General features: G+C 39.3%; 1 protein-coding gene across 3 annotated transcripts in view; it reads left to right on the top strand.

Annotated features, from left to right (window-relative positions):
- The first annotated feature begins 11755 nt into the window (after nt 1–11755).
- RNF180 (ring finger protein 180) overlaps nt 11756–23849 on the top strand; it is a 214675-nt gene continuing 202581 nt past the window's right edge. Inside the window, exon 1 of one of the 3 annotated variants that reach the window (XM_040452181.1) lies at nt 11756–11912. The gene's annotated coding sequence lies outside the window, so the exon portion shown is untranslated. The other 2 variants (XM_040452187.1, XM_040452197.1) reach the window with 2 other exon arrangements.

Here is a 23849-nt window from a genome sequence, read left to right as displayed (position 1 = left end):
TCATGTAGGACTATGGAAAAGATAGAGCCATGTTTGCATATACCAGGGATAATGCAATCCCTGATACCTTCATACTAACTACAGGAGCAGACACACAATGAATCAATAACAGGAGGAGTCTAGATTTACCAAAAAGCAGTAAACACACATGGTTGCTACATAACATTCTTCCCTTAGTCATTTTTTCAAGTAAACATTTAAAAGCATTTGGTACCTTAAAAATTTATTCCGTTTTTTGTATTTTTCTTTTGCTCCCCAATTCTGTCTCTTCAGTCTATCATACCAAAAGTACACAGCAGAAATAGGGAAGAAACATACCAAGAAGAAAGAAAATAAGAAGACACAAGGGCGGCCAGAAATGTAAAATACGTGCTAATAGCCAGGAGAACAGTCACAGCTTGGAGAGTGTTGTTTCAAATCGCAGTCAGTACCGACTTATGATTCAAGATTTCCAAACTGAGCTCTTGATTAGTATTTAGCACTGCCTGATTTAATAGTCACCAAATTGGAGGGATACATGGAAAGCACATTACCAAATTTCACAGGGCTCAGAAATAAAAACATATAATAGAATCAAGATTTTTGAGATTTTGGTGCAGGTGCATCACAAAACAAAAGCAGTATGATGATCACAAGCTCCAGTGATGTGGAGACCTGTCTGTGAGCTCGAGAACCACATTGCCATCTGCCTGCTTGCCCGTACTTCTTGGACATCTTTAGGGGCAATCTTAGGTTTCATATATCCAAAGTGATCCTCTTTCTTTGTAAAACATGTTTCTCTTACAGTATTCTACATTTATTTTGAATACAACTACCATCTAGCCAGTTATGCAAATAAGAACTATAGTGCAGTCATCATAGGCACCAACTTGGCCTTTTGTGACAATTTCACCTCAAGATCGCTCAGATAGGAAAGTTACTCTATTTCTTCCATAATGCCAACACTTCTTCCCAAGATTAGCACAATAGCCCCTATTGGTCTTAGTGAATCTATTCCTAACTCCCTCCAATTCATTCTCTACACTGTTGACAGGATGATACTTTCAAAACATGGGTCTGACACATTCATGCAGCTGCTTGAACTCTTTAACGGATTCTCACTGCTTTGGAAATAAAGAGCAAAATATTTACCATAGCCATGAGGCTCTGCAAGATCTAGCCATTTTTTATCTTGCTAGCTGCATTTTGTATTACACTTTTGCTCTGGCTCTGTGTCAGCCCCCAAGGGCTTCTTTCCAGTTTCTTGAACTGACCATTCATGGTTCATCTACAGAGCCTTTATATACTCTTTCCTTCTTCCAGAATGCTTTTAATTTCCCATTTCACCAAATTGCCCACTATTTTTTTTGCACATTTACTTTAATCATCATTTTCTCAAAGGAGCCTCCCTGAGCTCCCAGAGTTGGTCAAATCCTTCAGGTATATTCTCTCCTACTACCTTATCAATGCCTCATGTAGCATTTATCTTTTTAATTTCCTTTTACTCGTGTGATTGTTTCCTAAACTAGGCCAAAACTTTCAGAAGAGTAGAAACCATTCTTGTCATATTGACCGTTGGAGTCCCGTAGTATTTGACATAGTAGATGCCTATTAAATACCTGTTTAATGAAAAGATAAAAGTTGATAGAGGTAAATGTACAATTGTACATTCTGTTCCAAAACCTTAATGAATCAAAAGAATTGGATTTGAGTTTACAACAAACCTCTTATTAACAAAGAAGATGGCCATAACCTTTGACTACCCTGAAGAGCTTTCACTGTACTCCCACACTATGTCTGCAGCAACATGCCTTTGTACTGGCTCCTCCCGGAGTGCTCGTGTCCTCAGGTAGACACATGGCTTACCTTTTTCTCTTTCATACCTGCTCAGATAGCACTGCCTCAGTCAGAGTCCCAACAGGAAGCTGGGAAGTACTTCCTTGGAAGTACATACATGGAAACAGGATACTTCAAGGGAAGTTTATGAATTGTAACCTCACCACCGCCCTCAGAAACGTTTTGTTTCTTTCACTGCTTTACTTTTCTCCCTAGCACGTTTGGCTTTGTAACATTCTGTGGACTTTATTTATTTATTTGTTGTCTTTCCTTAGGCAAATGTAAGCTCCACAGGAGAAAGATTTCGTTTTGTTCACTGCTGTAGTATCTTCCCGCTATAAATAGACACATGAAAGATTATCAGGAAAAATCTCCTGAATGAATGAATGCACTAGGTCCTGGGTTCTATATTTTTAAGAGGGTCATCAAATATTAGAGGAGAGCTCCAGGATGGTGAAGTATCTGGCCTGCGTGTACCATAAATAGCTGAAGAGCTTGATCACACTTAACCTAAAAGTGAAATGGCAATGGATTGCCTTCAGATCTGTAAGGAGCTAACCTTTAAAGGTTAAAACAGACATTCTATTAATATATTCCATCAGAGGACAGAATTAAGGGCAGTGGACAAAATGTTTTTAAGCAAGAAGCTTTCAGGATAATATAATAAAGAATATTTGATTAGTTAGATCTGCCCACTAATAAGACAAGGAAAATTTTGCTTTGTTCAAAAGTAAATTGCTCATCATTGGAAAAGCCCTAACAGAACGAAATGGCTATCTTCCAGAATATTATGGAAGAAATTGCTGAATTGAATGGAAAGTTTAACTAAATTTCCCATTGCAATGCACCAAATACACATTTTGGTTGAACAACGAAAGTTTATGTCAATATTTGGCCAAAGTCAAGGCCAAAACTGAAAATTGCCATCATAGATTGAGTTCTTGAGGGCCTGAATAAAGCTGAAATTTTATTTCAAAACATTACTGTGGGGAGCCTGGATGGCTCATTCAGTTGAGTGTCCAAACTTTGGCTCAGGTCTTGGTCGCATGGTACTTGGGTTCAAGCCGTGCATCGAGCTCTGAGCCTCGTGCCTGCTTTGGGATCTGTGTCTCCCTCCCTCTCTGCCCCTCTCCTGTTGGTGCTCTGTCTCTGTCTCTCTCTCAAAAATAAATAAACATTAAAAAAAAATAAAATTGAACTGCAATGTTGTAATTAAATTTTATCATTTAAAAAGCCTCATATTATAGTCATGAATCATCACTTAGCACCACAGCTGCTAGGTGCTCATTACACTTGTGATTCTGAATGCTCATCTTCACATGAGCTTGGTGGCAAGGCAAGATAGATCTCAGCTAGCTCTGTCAGTGCAATATACTGACCTTTTTGTTATTAATCTTTCCTTCCTCTCTGACAGGAACCAACCAAGGTTATCCATTCTTAAGTCTCCTAACCTATGCCTTGTTAATGCTCTGGACCCAGAGATTCTTGGATGCACTTTCACCGACAACCCCAACAATGAAGTCTCATTACCTGACTGAATAAAATGTTTCCTGAGGGCAATTGTGTTAACCTTTTGTTTTCTTTCTTTCATGTACTTGTTGCTTTACAGGATCACTTAGGAGAATTTTTTTTGTATTTCATTAAACTTTGGATATAGTAACATATCAAAATAGAAGGTAATTGGTTTTCAAAATAAAGAAGATGTCTATGTCACCAGAAATGACCCTCGAGTCAGCGTTTGGCTTTGTGGCCCTCCAAAGACCAAGGCCGAAGCTAAGGCCAGGGAGGAGTTTGTGCCATAGTTAACAACTCTCGCTGTAGGTGGATAGACACCTCAGAAGTAGAATCTGCCTTATGACTCTGATAGGATAAGGCAGGGCTAAACGAGCATCGATATTCAGGGGGTCTTCTGGTCCTAAAATTCTATGATTTTGTTACTTTATGTATCAGGAAACTGAGGGTCATGCAGATTAAGTGGTTTGGCCTGAAGCAACACAGATAGTGAATGAACCAGGCTTGGGTCTTGCATCACAGTGGCATTCATTCTGTTCCATGGTGCATATTCCAAAGGATAAAACTGTTAAATATCTAATTAAATTGCCCAATTTCATGTAGGCACTGTGTGTAGAATGCTGCTCTCTAGGTAATACTCTAAGAGTAAGTCTCTAAAACCATAACCTTTAAAAAAATATATTTTTTAACGTGTATTTGTCTTTGAGAGAGAGACAGAGCGTGGGCAGGGGAGTGGCAGAGAGAGAAGGAGACACAGAGTCTGAAGCAGGGTCCAGGGTCCGAGCTGTCAGTTCAGAGCTCACCATGGGGCTCAAATCCACAAACCGTGAGATCATGACCTGAGCTGGAGTCAGATAGTCAGACAGTTGGACACTTAACTCAGAGGAGTTGGATACTTAATCAACTGAGCTACCCACGCACCCCACCTCCTTTTTTTTTTTTTTTTTTTTTTTTTTAAGAATTACTGACTTGGGCATCTTTCCTTCAAATGAAACTTGTGAAAAGAGTACAAACTTGTCCGTCCTTCATTAAAGGATAGAAGTGACAGCCACTCTGAATACTAACAGTTTATGAGACCGTTAGGTATATGACATGATATGCACCAGTGTAAATGATGCTCTTTTGGTAAATTTGTGAATTTCATGTCTTCACTGTCTAAGACCATAAACTTAAATATCAGGATAGACTCAGGGTTGGGCCAAGCAGTAGTAGACTATCTGGTCCATTCAGACCCACTGCTGCCAGAGTGAGCTAGACTAAAGACTGTCATAATATTTAAATGGTTATATTTACTTGAGTTACTTTGGCAAGGCAGCACGTATGAATCACAATTCTTGTTTTTTCTTTTTCTCTCCTCTCCCTTTTTCTTACTCCCTGATAACCCTTGTTTTTGCAAACCAGTTTCATTTAAATTCTGAAACCAAAGGATTAACATTTGAAATGGGTCCCCTAACAACATTTGAAGATGGAAGGGATGTGTAACCTTTTTGAAACTAGTAATATTCTCAATTTTGATCAATGAATTGGTTTCAATAAATGTACTGATGGAAAGACTACTTTGAGATATTCACTTAGAAAAGACAATGCAGGTGAGGGGCAGACTGATTAGGAAGTTATCTCAATAACCTGGAAGGAGCCACCTAAGAGTTAGTGTTTAAAATGTGTACCCTGGGGCGCCTGGGTGGCGCAGTCGGTTAAGCGTCCGACTTCAGCCAGGTCACGATCTCACGGTCCGGGAGTTCGAGCCCCACGTCGGGCTCTGGGCTGATGGCTCAGAGCCTGGAGCCTGTTTCCGATTCTGTGTCTCCCTCTCTCTCTGCCCCTCCCCCGTTCATGCTCTGTCTCTCTCTGTCCCAAAAATAAATAAACGTTGAAAAAAAAAAAAATTAAAATGTGTACCCTGGACAGGTAGGCTAGCAATTACTGCTCAGTCCACCTAATGATTATTGTAGTAGCCCTCTAAAGAATAAATTGTTCCTACTGAAAAATTACCTATTTAAATGCTTTTGTTGTTTACAAGACACTGTCACATTTGATAATGACAACTGGATTAAGACATAGCATTTAAGAGAAATCAGTTTAATAGTTAAGTAATCTTGGAAATAAAGTTATGTGATTTGCACAAGATCATATAGCTCATAAATCAAGAACCCAAGTTTTTTTTTGGTATTTTCACAACATCATACTTTCCTTTGAAAGAAAGTTTTTCCCATTAGGTGTTTAAAAAATTCAGGACTGAACATAATTTATTCATTCTATATTTATGGTAAATATATATCACATATTTTAATTGGTATGTATAACTATGTTATACATAATTATAACTTATTATAATAATGTTAATAAGCTCCTGATTTAGTGTCACTGAAGTGTTTTCAATAGAATCACATTTCATTCCAATAGTAATAAAATCCATTTTTTAAAAGTATCTACTCTTGAGAGAGAGAATGCAGGTGGTATAGGGGTAGAGAGAGAGGGGGTCTGAGGATCCGAAGCAAGATCCAGGCACTGTGCTGACAGCAGGGAGCTCCCAGTGCTGGGCTTAGACTCCCAAACTGTGAGTTCATGACCTGAACTGAAGTCGGACACTCAACCAACTGAGCCACCCACGCACTCCATAGTAAAATACAAATTAGTGTGTATTTAGTAATGGCAAATAAAAATCAGATTTATTCAGCTTTTTCAGATTTCATTTGGCCTCAGTTCCATTTTCAATGGGTCCATTTAGTCTTACATGTCCTGAAGAGAGAGAGTTAAAAGTAAAAATGCATAACCACTTTTCCTGAGGGTTTTTCCTTCTCCATGTGTGTTATCTACAAATCTCTAGGAGCTTTGCCCTCTTTAATAATTTTGGTCTTAGTTGCTTAACTTTTCTTCTGCAGGTACAATGCAGATACTTCGGGATTACTTTGCCATTGTCTTTCTGGCCTCGTTGTATCCTTGCCCAATCTGGGACCCATGTATTCACCAGCAGTTCTTTTATGAAACATTAATTCCTTTGACCTTTGTCTTTGGGCCCTGCTCACTTTTCCAAGTCTAGGCCTCCTATGAATCATATCATTGTACTGTCTTTGTTTTTCTTCCTGAGATGCTGAACATTTTGGAGGGAGTCTAAAAACCTGCATATAGACTTTTACCAACATTCCAGCTTCAGCCTGTGTCTTTTTCTGATGTCCAGTAATCTCTTATTCTGTGCTCCATTAATGACACAGTCACCACTTAAAATAGACACTTTTTGTTTTGAGAATTTGCCCGCCTAAATATCCGTTTCTGTATTCTGATAACAGTACCCAATATTCCTTTGGAGGATTATGCCTCTTCCACTTTCAACTTTTGTGATCTGAGTAAGGAGGCTAATTCCTCTCAAAACTCCTATCCCAACACTTCCACACATGAGTTTTATGGGTGAGAAAATAACATCCAATTGGTGAAGTTGTTGGTTATGTCCTTCTAGTCACAGTGATTGATGGGAATGGGCATGCTGTCCAATTCTGTATACTGAGTATCAGTTCTAGAACTTTGCTGCAACTATTGAGAAAGAGGCATTCTTCCGCTGCACTTGCTAAACTGCTTGAATTTCAGCCTGGAACTCCTGGTGGCCAATTGTGCCACTACATAGACTGATCCTGCCTAAAATAAAATCAACACAGAGAAAAATAAGGTCGAAAGATTGAGATATCCTGCTGATGGCATCATTTGAGCACTTAGATCCAAATATGCATAAAACTATCGTAGACTTATTCCTATGAAGTAATGACTGTTTTCCTTGAGTCAACTTGAATTTGCTTTCATGTCATTTCACTGAAATGAGTCCTAACTAGAGTATTGTTCCACAGAAACTGTTTTCTTGAAAATTGTCGATAATAATAACAGCTGGTATTTGTTGAATCCTTACTATGTTAGATGTCATTTTAAGCTCTTGACATAGACAAAATCATTAACACTTCATAATAACTCTGAATTATTTCCTACTTACAGACTAAGAAATTAAGGCAAAGAGAGATGAAGAAACTTGCCCTAAGGTTTTATAAATGTAAGTGGGATTCAAACCCAGGCATTATGGTCTTACAGTCCAACACCTAAACTCTATTGCCTTGTGCGTCATCAAACCCAGTTACCTTTTCTTATCCCCCTTAACCTCTTTGCTGTATTCAGCACTATCCACTTGTGCTTCATACTCTCGTGGAAAGCCTTTGCTTTCCACAACATGGTTTTCTTATGGCTCTTTCCAGTCCTTCTCACAGGAACTTCTTTAATTCTTTTTCTGCCATGCCTCCTAAATGTAGAATTTTCCTAAGGCTTCTCTATTCTTCCCTTGGAGGTCTTACAACTTTGAGTATCATTTCCATGAAAATGATGCCATTAACTCAAGCTTTTATTTCTAACTGCCTACTGTCTCCACATCACCTAAATGTCTGCTTCGATCTCAAGTGGCATGAGTTGCAGCATGCATTATTGGGTTTCTAGGAATAATTTATAATAATTTAATCTTGGTTGGAAATTATAACTGAAGCCAGATGTTAGAAAACTCAACTCTCAGATAATGCAAAGCCTATTGACACAGATACTTTGAGATGGCTTCCTACTCAGCTAGCCATTCTATCTGGTTGGATGACAGGAATTGTTAGTAAATTTTGAGATACCAATTATCTAATAGTTAAAATAAATTAGCACTTATCTGGGTCTTACATCATGACATTGTTATCTGTCATTTTACAAAAAAAAATGAAAGATCTTCTATGAAGTATTGACAATCATACTCTTCGTTTGTAACTTGGAGATGATGAATACTTCTTAAGATGTTTATTGTAGAAAGTTTCACCTCAGGTTGTAAACTGGTAGAGAGGTTGTTTTTAGTTCACCAAATTTGTACACATTAACTCCTCTCTAGGGTTCTGGTTTTCAACCTTGGTCATACATTGGAGTCACTGGAGGTCTCTTCGCAGGAAATTCTGATTGAATTGTACGAGGGTGATAACTGACATGGGTAGTTTGATCAGTTCTTCAAGAGATTCCAAGGTGCTGTCACGGTTGAGAAGCATCGTTTTGAGGGTTCACTTTTTAGGTTGCTATGGATCACCAGTTGAATTTTAACTTCTAACATAATAGGTTTTAGTGCTAAAATTTTAACTGGGCATCCTGGTTTTATTTGCCAAATTTGTCAACCCTGTCATTTCTCTGACTATATTCTGTGGCTTCATTGGAAATAAGAGGCTAAATTACATGCTTTATTCAGTGTTAAGACTTTCTGTTTTGTCTTTCTTCTTTCAGTACTGTTGGCAATAAACTTAATCCTTCTAAAAAATTTATTTCTATTAAAAAAAAAAGAACACTGGCTTCTGCTTCCATGAGCTGCCCACATTTTTCTTTGTGGCTTCCATATTGTTTTTTTTTAGCCCCACAAGACTCTGACTACAGCTGGAGAAGGTTTTCTGCTTCAAAAGGATCATGTGATTAGCTTGGGCCTACCTGGAAAATCTAGGATAATCTCTTTATTGGAATTCGTAACTCTAATTACATCTGCAAAGTCCATTTTGCTATGTAATGTAACATATTCAGAGGTTCCAGGGATTAGGATGTGGACATCTTTTAGGGGCCACTGTGCCTACCACGGTTGTCTTGGGTGTAATTTTCACTTTTCTAGCACACCCCCACCTCACCCCTTTTTTGTAATAGAGCACACCCTCCAGCTGTTTTCTGAGAAAGAATGTCTGAAAAGAATATTTAAAATTTCGCATAACTGAAATCTCTTTTTTCATCCTCATGTTATTGATCTCTAGGTTAGAAATAATTTTCTCTCAGAATTTATCATTTATGTTTCTGTCAAAAAGTCCAATGTCATTTAATTTCTGAATCATAATAAATGATCGATTTTTTTCCCTCCCTGGAACCCATTAAATTCTTCTCTCTGACACATGTGCTTTGAAATTTCACAAGAACACACCTTTATATAGATTATTTTTATCCACTGAGCTGAAAGCTTGTGTCCTATTGCCCTTCAGTTATGAGGACTGTTGTCTTGGTTTTCCTCAACAATTCTTTTTCTTCTATTTATTGTATTCACTCTTAGGTATTTGACCTTGCCTAGTCTAATTGCCCTGGATAAAATGTGCAGTACAAAGTTGAAAAGAAGTAGCAAGAGAGGACCTATTTGTCTTATTCCTGATCTTTGGTATAAGTATCAATTCTCTCACCATTAAGTGTGATCTTAACTTTGGTTTTTTTATAGATGTCTTTTATCAGGTTGAAGAACTTCAGTTAGTTGAATGTTTTTATCATGAAAAAGCGTTAGATTTTATCATGTGCTTTTTCTTCATCTATTGAGATGATCCTGTGGTCTTTACCCTCTATTCTATCTAAGAGTACAACTTCAGGAAACCAACTTTGCATTCCTTAGATAAATCCCTGTTGATCATGTCATAAAATGTTTTTTCTTTTTTTTTTTTTGTATGAAAAAAAAGTTTATGGTCCCAATGAATAAATTATTTTGACTATATAAAACAGACAAATCAACATACAGAAAATGCCCTCTGAGGTACCTTTTGAAATTTGTACCTTTGTGTATAATACCTATTCAAAATATAAATTAAGAAAACTCTAAATCTAATGTAAGTTTTGTTTTTAATTATTTAATTTATTTTTTAAATTTACATCCAAGTTAGTTAGCATATAGTGCAAAGATTTCAGTAGATGCCTTAATGCCCCTTACCCATTTAGCCGATCCCCCCCCACTCCTTCCAGTAACCCTGTTTGTTCTCCATATTTAAAAGTCTCTTATGTTTTTGTCCCCCTCCTTGTTCTTATTTTCTTCTTCCTTCCCTTCCCTCATGTTCATCTGTTTTGTATCTTAAAGTCCTCATAAGAGTGAAATCATATGATACTTGTCTTTCTCTAATTTTGCTTAGCATAATACCCTCTGGTTCCATCCATGTAGTTGCACATGGCAAGATTTCATTCTTTTTGATTGCCGAGTAATACTCCAATGTGTGTGTGTGTGTGTGTGTGTGTGTGTGTGTGTGTGTGTGTGTGTGTGTGTGTATCACTTCTTCTTTATCTATGAATCCATCGATGGACATTTGGGCTCTTACCATACTTTGGCTATTGTTGATAGTGCTGCTATAAACATTGGTGCATGTGTCCCTTTGAAACAGCACACCTGTATCCCTGGGATATCTCTGTATCTCCTGCCACTTTGCTGAATTCATGGATCAGTTCTAGCAGTTTTTTTGGTGGAATCTTTTGGGTTTTCCATATAGAGTATCATGTCATTTGTGAAGAGTGAATGTTTGACCTCCTCCTGGCTGATTTGGATGCCTTTTATTTCTTTGTGTTGTCTGATTGCAGAGGCTAAGACTTCCAATTCTATGTTGCCTAACAGTAGTGAGAGTGGACATCCCTGTCTTGTTCATGACCTTAAGGGGAAAGCTCTTAGTTTTTGCCCAGTGAGGATGATATTAGCGTTTGGTCTTTCACATATGGCTTTTACGATCTCGAGATTTTTATCAAGAAAGGATGCCGTATTTTGTCCAATGCTTTCTCTGCATCTGTTGAGAGGATCGTGTGGTTCTTGTCCTTTCTTTCACTGATGTGATGTAAAATGTTTCTTCTGTATTGCATTTGGTTTGCCCTTTTTGGTTGTGGATTTTCTATTAATATTCATAAGGTATATTGGTCTGCAGTTTTCTGTACTCATTGATGTCTTTGGTTTTTGTTAATGGTTTCATTGGATTCTCAGGTGGGAAATCATTACAATGCAACCGTAGCCTTGGACAAGAATCCATCTCAGCCGCTTCAAGCAAATGGAAATTTCTGCATCTAGCAGAGAAAGCTATATAGTTTTTAGACGTTCCTGTCCTTAAAACTTCCTTTCCCTTCCTCAAACCAACTAATAAAACTTGGCCTTTTATGTTCTGAAACTTAGGTATCATCTTCTGATGATCTGTTCTCATTGTTCTGATGTACTGCTGAAAAGTCAACATTTACTGCAAAAGACCCCCTCTCTGAATAAGCACTTTTGATTTACCTCTGGTTATCCACTCACTTATACCAACTGTGATTGGTCAAGAGCGAAGTCAAGAACACTTCAGTGATTCATCTCAATTGAACAAAAGTGGAACCGAAGGCACAAGAAGTAATAGGCCCTGCAGGTGGGATCAGAAGTCAGACCTCCAGGAGGGACAGGGTGAGGCCAAGATTGAACAAGGCACGGGAAACTTCAGTTGCTGTGGTAGGGGATGGCGAGAGAGAGTAAATTCGCCCCGGTCTCCCCTAGCGGGGCATTGCTGGCGCGGCTCCGGTCTGCACGTGGTCAGGTCAGGGTGGAGCGCAGCCCACACCCGGCCTGCGGGGGCGGGACCCACGGAGGTAAGGGAGCAGAGCGATCCGCGGTGCGGAGCGCCCGGGCGCCGAGACCGAGGCGAGCTCGAGCGCTTTCCGCGGGATTTGGCTCCTGTCGCTTCCCGTCTCCCAGACCCGGCTTCGCGGCCGCCGGAGCCGCCGGGCGGCGAGTGCTCAGAGCCGGGCTGCGAGTGGCTTGGCGCGCCGGGAGGGGGCGCGGAGCGGGCGGCTCCCGGAAGCGGACGCAGGTAAGGGCCGGCGGCTCCGGGCCCCGCAGGGCGCGCCTCGCCGAGAGGGTCCGGCCTTCACCGGCCCTGAGCGGCCGCGGCTGCTCGGGCCGCTGCTCCTCCCCGAGCTAGGACTGCTGGAGGGCTGGCCTGGCCGCGCCGCGCCGCCCCCCGCCCCGGGCCTCAGGTGATGTGGCCACGGTGGTTTAACTTTCGCACTTGAGGCTCTCTGTGGAGTCCTCGGGGCGCGACCGGAGACGGGGTGGAATTACACCGGGTCTGGAAACGTGAGCCAGGGCGGTGAGCATCGGGGCCGGGGTAGTGGGGGGGGGGGGGGGGGGGGGCGGGGAGCAGGGATCCGGCGGATGGCGGGGAGTGGGGGGTGGGCGACTGGGTGGACTGTTGGCTGCCCTCCAGGTCAGAGTTGAGGAACTGAGTCCTCCTGGGGAGAGTCGGCACACACCCCCTTCCGCGGCCCGTTGCCTCTGCACAGAGCCACTTTCTTTTGTCTGGTCCTTTTTGGTATTGGCCTTTCAGCTGCTTTTGTTGCAGCCTTGGATCCAGAGTGTACAGCATTTGCTCGGCAGAGGTTAGAAGGAAGCTTTGTGCAGCAGCGGGGCGAGGTGGGCAGAGGGTTGTTGGGGGGATGTTGTTATTAGTGCCATAATTAGCGTGCATTAACACGTATTTATCACCGTGACCTTTTCCAGATAGTACTCAATACTTTTGTAGCATCTAATAGTTTGGCTGGACCCAAGACAATATTCATTAGCTAACTTCAAAGAAACGTTGTGTGGACAGGTTACTATTAAATTGCCCCATTTTATAGGCCAGGCACCTCAGGCACCCACGCCCAAACCTGATGATAAAACTAAGCAGTCAGCCCTTGAGAAAACTTGTCTGGCTGAGAGTTATCCTCGGTCCAGTCAGTCACTCAACCTCGCACAAAATGTAGGGCCCACAGTGCTCATGTGACACATTGTATTTTTGTTAAGTCATTAATTACTGAAACCTTTTGCTAAAAATAGAACTGAGCCCTTTTCTGACTCTGGGAATAGCACCCATAAAAATCATTTTAGTACATCAGAATCATTTTGTTACCAGAGCCCAAGTTCAGGGCCACCTGGGTGCCTTCGGACTTCAGCTCAGGTCGTGATCTCCTGTCTGTGAGTTCAAGCCCCCGCATCAGGCTCTGTGCTGACATCTTGCACTCTGTCTCTCAAAATAAATAAACATTAAAAAAAATAAAATAAAAACCCACCCAAGTTCAGCTTCCTGTTGCTGGGAAGGCTTAAGAGATGAGTTTTCAGTGGAAAAGAATATGAGCTTTATTCATGAGGCTGGCCACCTGGGGAGAAGGCGGACTCTTGTCCAAAGGCCAACTTTGAAATTTGTCTTGCCCTGATAATTTTTAAAGTATGTTGATCAGTTAAGGGAATACAGTAGTCTGTGATGTTTCTTGATTAGGTGCAGACTCCACGATGCCAGATACAGAGTTAGCTTTGTACTCAGAGGTTGTGCAGAGAAGTTCCTTGGTGCCCCGGGTTGATTGTGCAAAAAGACCTGATTCCTTGGTACCCAGGGGTGGTTGTACAGGAATACTGTTGTTTCTGCAAAGGAGGGCAAGGTCTATAGATGCACAAAGGGAGGTCAGTAAAGTCATTCGTGTGACCTTAAAAAGAAAAAAAAAAAAACATTTTGCTAAAAGAGGGCTGGTCTAATCAGCAAGCTGAGGGGCCTTCAGGTGGACTTTGTGGCCTCTGTGGCCTGGGAAAGTTCTGGTCCCATATTCCCCAGGGCCAATGGTCTGCAAATTTTGGAGAAAGCCAGTTAGTTCTGTTACAGATCAAGGGCCTTAAGTCAGCAGGCAAGGAGTGTGTTAACTTGAAGCAAGTTAACCCTTAAGACCAGCTGGAGTGCTGTTACATGTTCAGTTGGATCAGGAGAGTAGTAGTAAGGACTAAGGTTTTGGTTTTTTTTGTTGTTTTTTTTTTTTTTTTTTTTTTTTTTTTTTGTCTTTGGTCTGTCAAATCTTAAGCTCCTATATAAATACTGTGCCACTGGGAGCCCTAAATATTTATTTAATGAATAAGTGGAATAGAAGAAGTGAGCTCCTAGGTATCCTAGAACAATGTGCAGAAGGTTTTCCCAAACAGAAGAATTAAGCATTTAGGAGAATAGCCATTTTAATAATTTCAATGACATTTATCTTGTAATCGGGCACATTTATGTTGTTGTACTTTTTTGACTCTCAGAACCATCGACAGTTCACCAGTTTTCCTAGGGTTTTCTCTTATGTGAATTTGCCAATAGATCTTTTACTGTCCATTTTTCTTCCTCCCTTTCATTTATGTATTTGGTTTTTCACAGTGAAGGTATTTTTTTTTTTTTCTAAAATCAAGTATTTAAAAAACAAGCATTCTTTCTTGGTAAAATAGACTCAAGTAGGACTTTTATGAGTGTATTTTAGTTTAGACACTAGCCTCTCTAATAAGTAGCTGTCAAACATCAAGCAAGAATTCTTTCAGACAAGTATGCAATGAATCTTTAATCATTTTAATGGAGCTCTGTAATATTTTATGACACATCTATTTCATATAATGCCTTTTTATCAAGCAGCATAAAGCTAAACATTTCATTACAATTTTGCCAACGACAAGATCCTTAGACTTAATTATTGACTCATGAAATAAACACAATTCTTTGCCTTACACCACCTTCATTCATCTACTTGGGGGAAAAAAAAAGAATGATAATCTGGCCTTTCTGTCATTAGTGATATTTGGAGAGTTAATGAAGTAAATATTTTTAACCACATGGAAGAAAGATGCTCTGTGACTTCAAAGTGTGACTATAGAGTCATGAAACCCTGCCCTTATCCAAACATGCTGTTATTTATTTTTTAAGGGAGAGTGTTCATTCCAAGTGGTCACTTTAGGACACTACATGCCTCCAAAAGTTGCTATTCACAATTATTTTGAATCTTTTGGAATGTCTAGTCAATTTACAAGTAACAGAAACGCTTTCAGGATCGCTTTTATAAGTACTTGTTTTTGTTTGTATTTTTTAATCAAACTATTAACTCCATTAGAACACCATTTTCATTTGCTAAATTTGAAAAATGATTTCTGCATGACTGTGAAACTCTTCCAGATTTTGCCACTATTAAGGATATTAAAAGATTATTTGAAAGGCTATGAAAGCAATTTCAAACCACTGGTTTAAAAATAGTTTCAAACAATGGCAACGTTGTTAGAATAACTTTGCATCCTTCCCAGAGTGACTACTCTAAAGGGGACAATACTTACTTGAAGGCTAAAGTTCTATGTCTATATGTGTATAGGCATAGATATACTTATTTTTTGTATGTACATTTGCATGTTTGTTAAATAATTTGAAATTCATAATTTGAATTGTAACCTAACAATTTATAGTAGTCCACAATAAAATGGGGACATAAAATGCCCACATTAAAATATCTTGTTTTGGCTCTAGTATTCGATAAAGTGCATAAAAAAGGAATCATATTGATGAAAACTAAGTATTCTTGTTTCTTTAAACATCATCCACTTAATTAACAAGGTGTTTTTTTTTGCTTTCTTAGATTTTGAAAATATTGGGGGAATTGACTTGAATGGCAAATCTCTTGGAAAAGCTAGCTAAGGAAATTATATCTGTTGCATTTTTTTATCTTGATAATGGTTATATTAATAATAGAACTGACCTCATTCTATAATCTCTTTACTTGATTATTTCACTGGTTTGATGGCTGGAAAAATTTAGAAACAATCAGTAGATCATTAGCACACATATTTAAAGCAGTTTCAAAACATCCTTCATAAAATTGCTGAGATAAGCATGAGAGTTATTCTGAATTAGATTTGCCTGACCTATTTAGAAGCCTGTTGAAAAAATTTATCCAAGGCACCAGAATTGAAGTGTGGACACCAATTCAGGCTGCTTTTTTAACAAATAGTATAGGCAGGTTGGCCAATGATGTGATGAATAAATTGAGAACTATTTACTTACTTAATTAATGGAGCTAGAAATTAAAACTGAAGTGTATTTTTCTGGCCATATTCTACTCAAAATTTTGGGTTTAAGGTAGAGACTGTTCTTTCTCAGACAACTTGTCTCCTGGAGAATATATAAATTGTGTAATAAATATTTATATGGCTGCACTTGGCTGATTTACAACCAACTAAGGCTTTATGGTCCTAAATAAAGCCTTCTCTCTTCTAGTCAGGCATTATTGTTTTTGCTCACCAACCATATCCTTTCCCAACTTAGTGTTTTGCCTTATATTATTTTCCTTGCTCAAGATACCTCTTTCTCTGCACTCTCCTTAACTAATGCTGTCTACATCGTTTCTATCCTTAAGACCCAGCTGTAATACCTCTGTTTTCCACAAAGCTTTCCCTGACTCCCTAGTTCTTGTTTTCAGTTTACCAGGCAGTTGTAGTTGTTGGTTACTATCTATGTTTTTTCTTATTTAATTAACTTTGTCCTTGAACTTGTTCTCCACCTAGATTTTTTTTCCTTGAAGGCACAAGTCATACCTTAAATATATATATATATATATATATATTTTTTTTTTTTTCTGAATCCTATGCAGCAGCTAGAACACTGGATAATAGCAGGACATATCGGCTTATAAGGTTCGATCTATAAGGTGAATTTATTAATCAGGTACTGAGGTAAAATTTCTTAATGCTTCATAATTGTATCAGTCATTGTTCTAGCAGAAAACAGATTGCAGGCTCAGATGGGGTAATGGAGAAGAGTTTAACTTAAAAGGTGTGCCTGGATTAAAATACACCAACAATGGATGGTGAAGTATCTCACGACTCTCTGTAGTGGGAGCCGTTATCATCCCTAGGCCTGAAGGGTAAGAGAAGAGAACCATTACTGAAACCCAAAGGCAGTAGCTATGTGGAGGGAAAGGCTGTGTGACTATAGCTCTGGTCTTTCTGTGATCAGGCAGGGGAGCAGCTGCAGGAATACATACCCCAGCTTCACTTTCTTCCAGTCCTCTGATGTCCTGTTTCGTTCTAGTTTAATTCAGTTACTAACATGCAAGAACACTTTATTTATGAATGATGTATTTCACTTGAACCACCATCCTTTTTTCCCCCCTTGTGATGTTAGTTGGTATGGTATTGGTATACATGCCATCTCAGTGATTTGTTTGTTTCGTCATGTGTTGTCTTTTGCTTATACTGTGCACAGGTGGAGACCTAGAACTATGGGCATGGTCATTGGTAAATCTCCCTTCACCATTCCAGCCATTTGATTTGGCTGAATCAATCAAGGGTGCTCATTTTTGTCTTTGTGCCATTTTCATAGATGATTGATTTTCAGTCTTGGTGTATGTGGTTCTGAGTGTCGTCATTCTGATTCAGGCAGGTTTAGGATAAGGCTTGAGCATCTGTTCTTTTACAAAGCATTCACATATTTCGGATACACAATACGTGAGAACCACTAGCAAAAATAGTCACTTTGACCCAAAGGTTATGGCTGTTGCCCCCTTTCTCCTCATTGTATACGTGGCATCATCAAGGCTCAAATGCAAATTTGATTGTGCTTTATGTACTCTTGAAGGCAAAATAACTGTCTTAGATTTTTCATTTTGTGAAATGCTTATGTTATAGGATGCAAAACATGTGGCTTCCATGTTAACAAATTTCAAGTTTAGAAAAATCATAAAACATTTCAAATAAACAATACAGAAAATAATATAATGAACACTCATGTTCTCATCCCTTAGTCTTATAAAAAATAACATATTACTATTATTAATGATTTTTTAAAAGCCCCTTTAAATCCCTTCTTAGAAGTTACTATTATCTTAAGCTTTTGTCTGTTACTCCCTTTAGTATTTTTAAACTGATGCTACAGAAACATCAATAAACAAAACTTAACATTGTTGCACATGCCTTAAATTTTTTTTGTGACTGTTACTAAGCTCTGTGTGTCCTTGAATGAGCATATTTCTGCAGCATTTTTTCCTTGTTTAACATAATGTAGAGTTTTTTCTAGATACACGTAGCTTTAGTTTACTTTTATTATACAGTATTACATTGTATCCACGAACAGAAATTTATTTGTCACATCTATTGATGACCATTTGGTATGTTTCTAGTGTTTTGCTTCTGCAAAGTGTTGCTAAAATGAACATTCCTATATGATATATTTTTTAGGTTTTTTTTTGTGTACATAAACACTTAGATGTATAACTGTAAATCAGTAGATGCACGTTCTCTTACCAGAGTTTGCCAAATTGCTTTCCAATATGTTCGTGCCTCGTTGTGCTTTATGAGTCTCTTGATGCTGCTTCCTACCATTTTAATGTGATATTATCAGACATTTATATTTTTCCCAATGTAATGGTTATGAAATGGTGTCTTATTTTAATTTTAACTTTCGCAATTTCTGGCAGAATTGAGCACTTTTCATATGACTGCTAGCCATTTGGTTTTCCTCTTCTAAAAATGGTGTTTCTCAAAGTTTTGCCGCTTTTTACCTTACTGACCTAAATTGTTCCAAGATGAGTTATAAATAATATGAAGAAATAAATGTGGCATGCAGTTTGTCATTGGAATGTCCATAAAATTACTAATCTTTTAACCAATTGTGTAAAAGAATTTCCCAGTTCAAAAGTGATACCTGAATAGCAGCATCCAGTGTAGTTTCTTCGCATTTTTCTTTAAGTTCCTCTGAAGATGCAGAGTAACATGAAAACTCAACATAAAACCAGAAAAAAAAAACAAAAAACAAAGAAAACACACACACACACACACACACACACACACACACCCCACATAAAACACAAAAACCAGAGAAGTGACCTCAGGAAGCAGATTGTCCTCTGGTGAGAACTTCCCCACATCAGCACCTTCCTTTCCTATGCTACTCTTGCCTGTTGATGCAGACTGCCTGGTGAATATAAACTCGGAGGCTTCTTTCTGCTCCCTCAGTCACTTCCCTCAAGTATGCAGGTCTTCTGCCAACTAGCAAACTGGGAAGACATCCCTCCCACCCTCTGAGATACCGCTCAGTGAGGCAGGGACTTGTGGATATTCCTTTACTTTCTGTGTTCCATGCAAATTGCAGGACGTGCATAAGCGGAATGTAGGGGGTTTGTGGTGGGTGCCACAGAGCATTTGGAGACCTGCAGCCCAAAGAACCCTGTTGACAGTGTATGGAAGCAGTTGTACTCGGACCTGTCTTCATGGGTCCTGTCAGTTCTCTCCCGGGGAAACGGATAGGCCAAAGAAGCTGGTGCATGACACCCCCTCTGAAGAATACAATAGAGAACAGAGAAACAGGTGGCTGACACCCTGCTAGAGATAGCGAAACCATGTGGAGCACTTTGTGTTTATTAGCAAACTCTGCCACCATAGACCCGAGCAGGCGGCCAGAAGAGTGACCGTGGTAATTTTTTTCACCTTGTCTGTATAACAGCAAGCCTAGGCAGATCTCCCTGGGATTAAAGGGTATAGGGAGAAAAAGAAATAAAACAAACTTAAATGGCACCCCGAAATACCGTGGAACAAAGGAAGGTTGATTATTAAAGGGGGTTGCGATGTAACAATAATTTCAAGGTCTTGATGGGTAGTAGCACCATGTTTTTCCACATTTTTATATTTTATGCCCATATATTTTGTAGCCTTAGCCCTTGATTTGTGCCTCAAGGATTCTACAATTAGTGAAGTATCTAGCCCCTTCATTTATTTTGTCAAGGTGAAATTTTGGAAATCCTTATAAGAGTTCGTAGGAGGGGAAAAGGGCAACTGCTGGTATTCTCAAAATACTGAACTTAAAAGAAATTTTGCAAGTTGAATCCATTTCATCGGGCTGTCTTACTAATCACCGTTAAAATTGTTGTGTGTGAAATTATTGATGTTGGATTTAATCATGAGTAGCTGTTCAGAATGTAGGATAAGTTAGTGCATCACGTGTGCAGAAACATTTGAAGAAGGCAAGGGGAACCATACATCCAGTAGCCGCTGGGGGCCTCACTGAAGGGGAAGACAGAAGAAACAACCAGTACACCATGGCTGTTTCAGGATTATTCTTTAGTCACATCTTCTTAGTACACCATGTAAGAGCATCACTGAGTTTCAGAGAGACCCATGCTGTAGGCCTGTTTATGCAGAACACCTGTCTCTAGAAGCATCTGTTGCCACATAGTGAGAAACTGGAGAATGATAACCCATTACCTGTGTCCTGATGTGGATTCCATCATTCTAAAGAAGGGCGGGGGATGGGGGGGGGAGTACACAAGGGCAGTGCAAACTTTAAAAGTGAAAAAAGTACCACTCCCCGTATGGTAAGCTAGGAGTGTGTGTAGTTTTTGTGAACTCTGTTAACTCATTGGAGCCTGTTTTATTTTTAGAAGAGTTAAAGGGGAGTACTTCTGGAGTACTTCTGATGTCACCCAAAAGCTGCTCAGGACTGAAAGTAGATCTTGAAGCTTGGAACTAGTTACTACTTCCCTGTCTTACCTCTGCTTTTCTTACTGTAGTCCTCCTGGATGCCAGCAAAAGGGGCCGGGGGGGGCGACGATGTTTTTGCCTCCTTTATTCCAATAAATGGCTTAAGAGAGAGCACTTTCCCCCAACTTTGAACTGTCTGTAAGGACTTCAATCCGCTTCACTCCTCATATCCTTACAAATCTTAAGGCTCTAGAAAATAAGAACCTTTTCCTCACAAAGTAGTGAGAACAGTTTAGGAAGTTACTTGACTTCTCTAGGCCTCAGTTTCTTTATCCATAAAATGATCTTAACAATCCTTACCTCATGGGAATGTTCTGATGATTAAAGGAGCTAATGCCACTTTATAAGTACTGTGCTCAAAATAGTATCTAGTATTTAAAATAATACTAACCTTTGACTTCATGTTTTATGATTAGAGATTTTAGTTTAAAAATAACAAAGTATATCTCTTTATGGCCCTTTGCTAAAGAGAAAGATGGGGCGCCTGGGTGGCTCGGATGGTTGGACATCCGACTTTGACTCAGGTCATGCATGATCTCATGGTTTGTGAGTTTGAGCCCCGCATTGGGCTCTGCACTGGTGGCGTGCAGCCACCTCTCTCTCTCTCTGTCCCTTCCTCACTTGCGCTCTTTCTCTCAAAATAAATAAATAAAACTTAAAAAAAAGAAACTTAAAAAGAGTAAGGTTTTCTGATGGATTCCTTCATAGATGTTTATAAATAATTTGAATACATCCAGTAATCTATAGTTGTCAAACTACATCTGATGTCCTGAATCTCAGACTGTGTTCTAAGATGGAGTCTCTAAAAAGTGAATCTTTGTAAGCTTTATGAGGCGGAGACCAGCTTCCTTCGGTGGTGTTTGCTAAACTACCCTGGTGATGCCAGTAAATTGTGCCTTGACTTTAAGCAGAGTGAGGAAGTAATTTTTTTTTTTTTTGTCTTACCTCTGCTTACTTATTCACTCAACTGATTGGTTCCCAACACTGTGTCAGCACCACAATAAATTACACTGTCAAGGAGCTTGCAACTCAGCAGCGAAGACAGACATGGAACAAGTAATGAAAAGTGTGATGAATGTTCTGAAGGAGAACTAGAAAGGTATTTAGTAGAAAATAATCGTTTCAGGATGATCCCCACCTGCACCCCCTTCAGAAAGGGGTATTTATGCTGACTTGAGGGATATGGAAGTACTCTCTAGAGGGTGGAGGTAAACTTTTTAGTGATCCAGCAGTAGGAGTCAGAGGAGGGAGCCAGTGGAGTGGAGGATATGAAAAAAGGGGGGACTGCTGGACTGTAGAGCCGCGTGGGGTGGAGTGTAGACAGCAGTCTGGTCAGCAGAGCACAAGGAAGCCTCTGAAAGAAGCAGCAGAATAATGATTTGTTTTGCATTAACATCTTCAGTGTGGAGAATAAAATGTTTCAGGTTTTCATGGAGTAAAATTTTGGTGACTGGAACCATCATTTCTGGCCTGGAGTTTTTGAAGGCACACACACATTTGCTTATTGTTTAGAGAGTACATGGGATGAAATATTTTTCTTTCCCCACATTTCTTCCTTGGTCTATTAGAGAGATTCTGTTCCACTCTCCCTTTTAGAAGGAACTGGCGAGGAAGCTTCTTCAGTCCACCTTAATCCTCTTCCCTCCCATTGCCCCTCCCTTTTGGACTGTGAAGTTCTCCAAACATATTCTAAGAATCATGACTTGAACTCTCAGTGACCTTACCAAATGACAGGAATAAGTTTTTCTTGCAGTAGTTAACAGAATGGGAAGCTTTCAGTTATAACCTGAAAACCTCTGCTACAAATAGCTTGAACTTGTCTAGAAACGTTTGATTATGTATCACGTACATTCATGAATGACATTGTAACAAAGTAAAAGAAAGCTCTGGAGCCAGAAAGAACAAAGGTGGGCAGAGCTTGGAAAGTAGACACACAGAAACTATCCTTGCTGTTAGAGTGAGGTCACCTAGGTTCACTAACGGAGGGACTTCTTGTTTTGTTCTGGTTTTGGTTTTTTCCCCCAGGGGCTTGGGTTTTAATACTCAGACTCATCCAGGAGGCCAGAATCCTCAGGTATACATGAGGGCAGGCAGTTGGCAACTGAAACTTCCCACACAGCCAAGATTTTGAAAGGCCAACATTCTCAGTGTAATAAGAGATTAGAAACAAAAAAACAAAAAAACAAAACAAAAGAAAAAAAAACAAAAAAAAAACACACAGACACAGTACAGAAGTCTGTATCGGTCTAGCTTGAGCAGATTATGGAGAAAAGTCTCATCTGAAAATTTGCTTTATGAAATTTTTTAAATGTGAAAAATTTGAAACATACTCAGAAATAGAATTGTATAATGAATCCTCATGTATCCATCAGCTTCAATAGTTATTATTCTTTCATTCTTTTTTCTACATTATGAAATTTGTTTCTATATTATATAGTTGGATCTGTGAATGACCAAAGCTACAATATTGATCTCTAGCTCAGGACCTTTAAAAAAGATAACAGCATTATATAGCACATCCACATTGAACTTAGTTCATGTATAATTTTGCTCATTTGTCTCAAAAATCTGTATTTTTAAAGTTGATTTCTTGGATTTAAGATTTAGTCATTGTCTACACATTGCTTTTCATTGATATCTGATATCTCTTAAGTTTTTTCCTTCCTCTTAAAAATTCATTTATTTGTTGAAAAAACCCAAGTTATTTGTTCTGTAGAATTTTTCATATTTTGTATTTGGCCAGTCATATCCTTATGGTGTTATTTAACATGTTCCTTTATTCTTCATTTAGTAATTAAAATGGCTCTTAGATTTAGATGCTTGCTTGATTCAGTTTAGGTTGTTTTTTTTTAAAGAATACTTCATAGATGGTGTTGACTACTTTTATTTAAAAAATTTTTTCTTTAACATTTTTATTTATTTTTGAGAGACAGAGCACGAGGAGGGGAGGGACAGAGAGAGAGGGAGACACAGAATCCACAGCAGGCTCCAGGCTCTGAGCTGGCAGCACAGATCCCAACATGGGGCTTGAACCCACAAACTGAGATCATGACCTGAGTGGAAGTTGGACGCTCAACTGACTGACCCACCCAGGCACCCTGGTGCTGACTATTTTTAATTGCACTGCATCAGGAGGCACTTGATGTTTGGTTGTTGTTATGGGCTGAATTGTGTCCTTGCAAATTCATTTTTTTTTTTCAACGTTTATTTATTTTTGGGACAGAGAGAGACAGAGCATGAACGGGGGAGGGGCAGAGAGAGAGAGGGAGACACAGAATCGGAAACAGGCTCCAGGCTCTGAGCCATCAGCCCAGAGCCTGACGCGGGGCTCGAACTCCCAGACCGCGAGATCGTGACCTGGCTGAAGTCGGACGCTTAACCGACTGCGCCACCCAGGCGCCCCTCAAATTCATTTTTTTTTTAACACTTATTTATTTAATTCAAGAGGGGAGGGAGGGTC

This window comes from Herpailurus yagouaroundi, unplaced genomic scaffold (genome assembly GCF_014898765.1).
Source record: "Herpailurus yagouaroundi ecotype Mexico unplaced genomic scaffold, PumYag 29, whole genome shotgun sequence".
Classification (NCBI taxonomy): Eukaryota; Metazoa; Chordata; class Mammalia; order Carnivora; family Felidae; genus Herpailurus; species Herpailurus yagouaroundi.
Note: the sequence above shows the minus strand (reverse complement) of the source record. Positions and strands in the feature narration are given on the sequence as shown.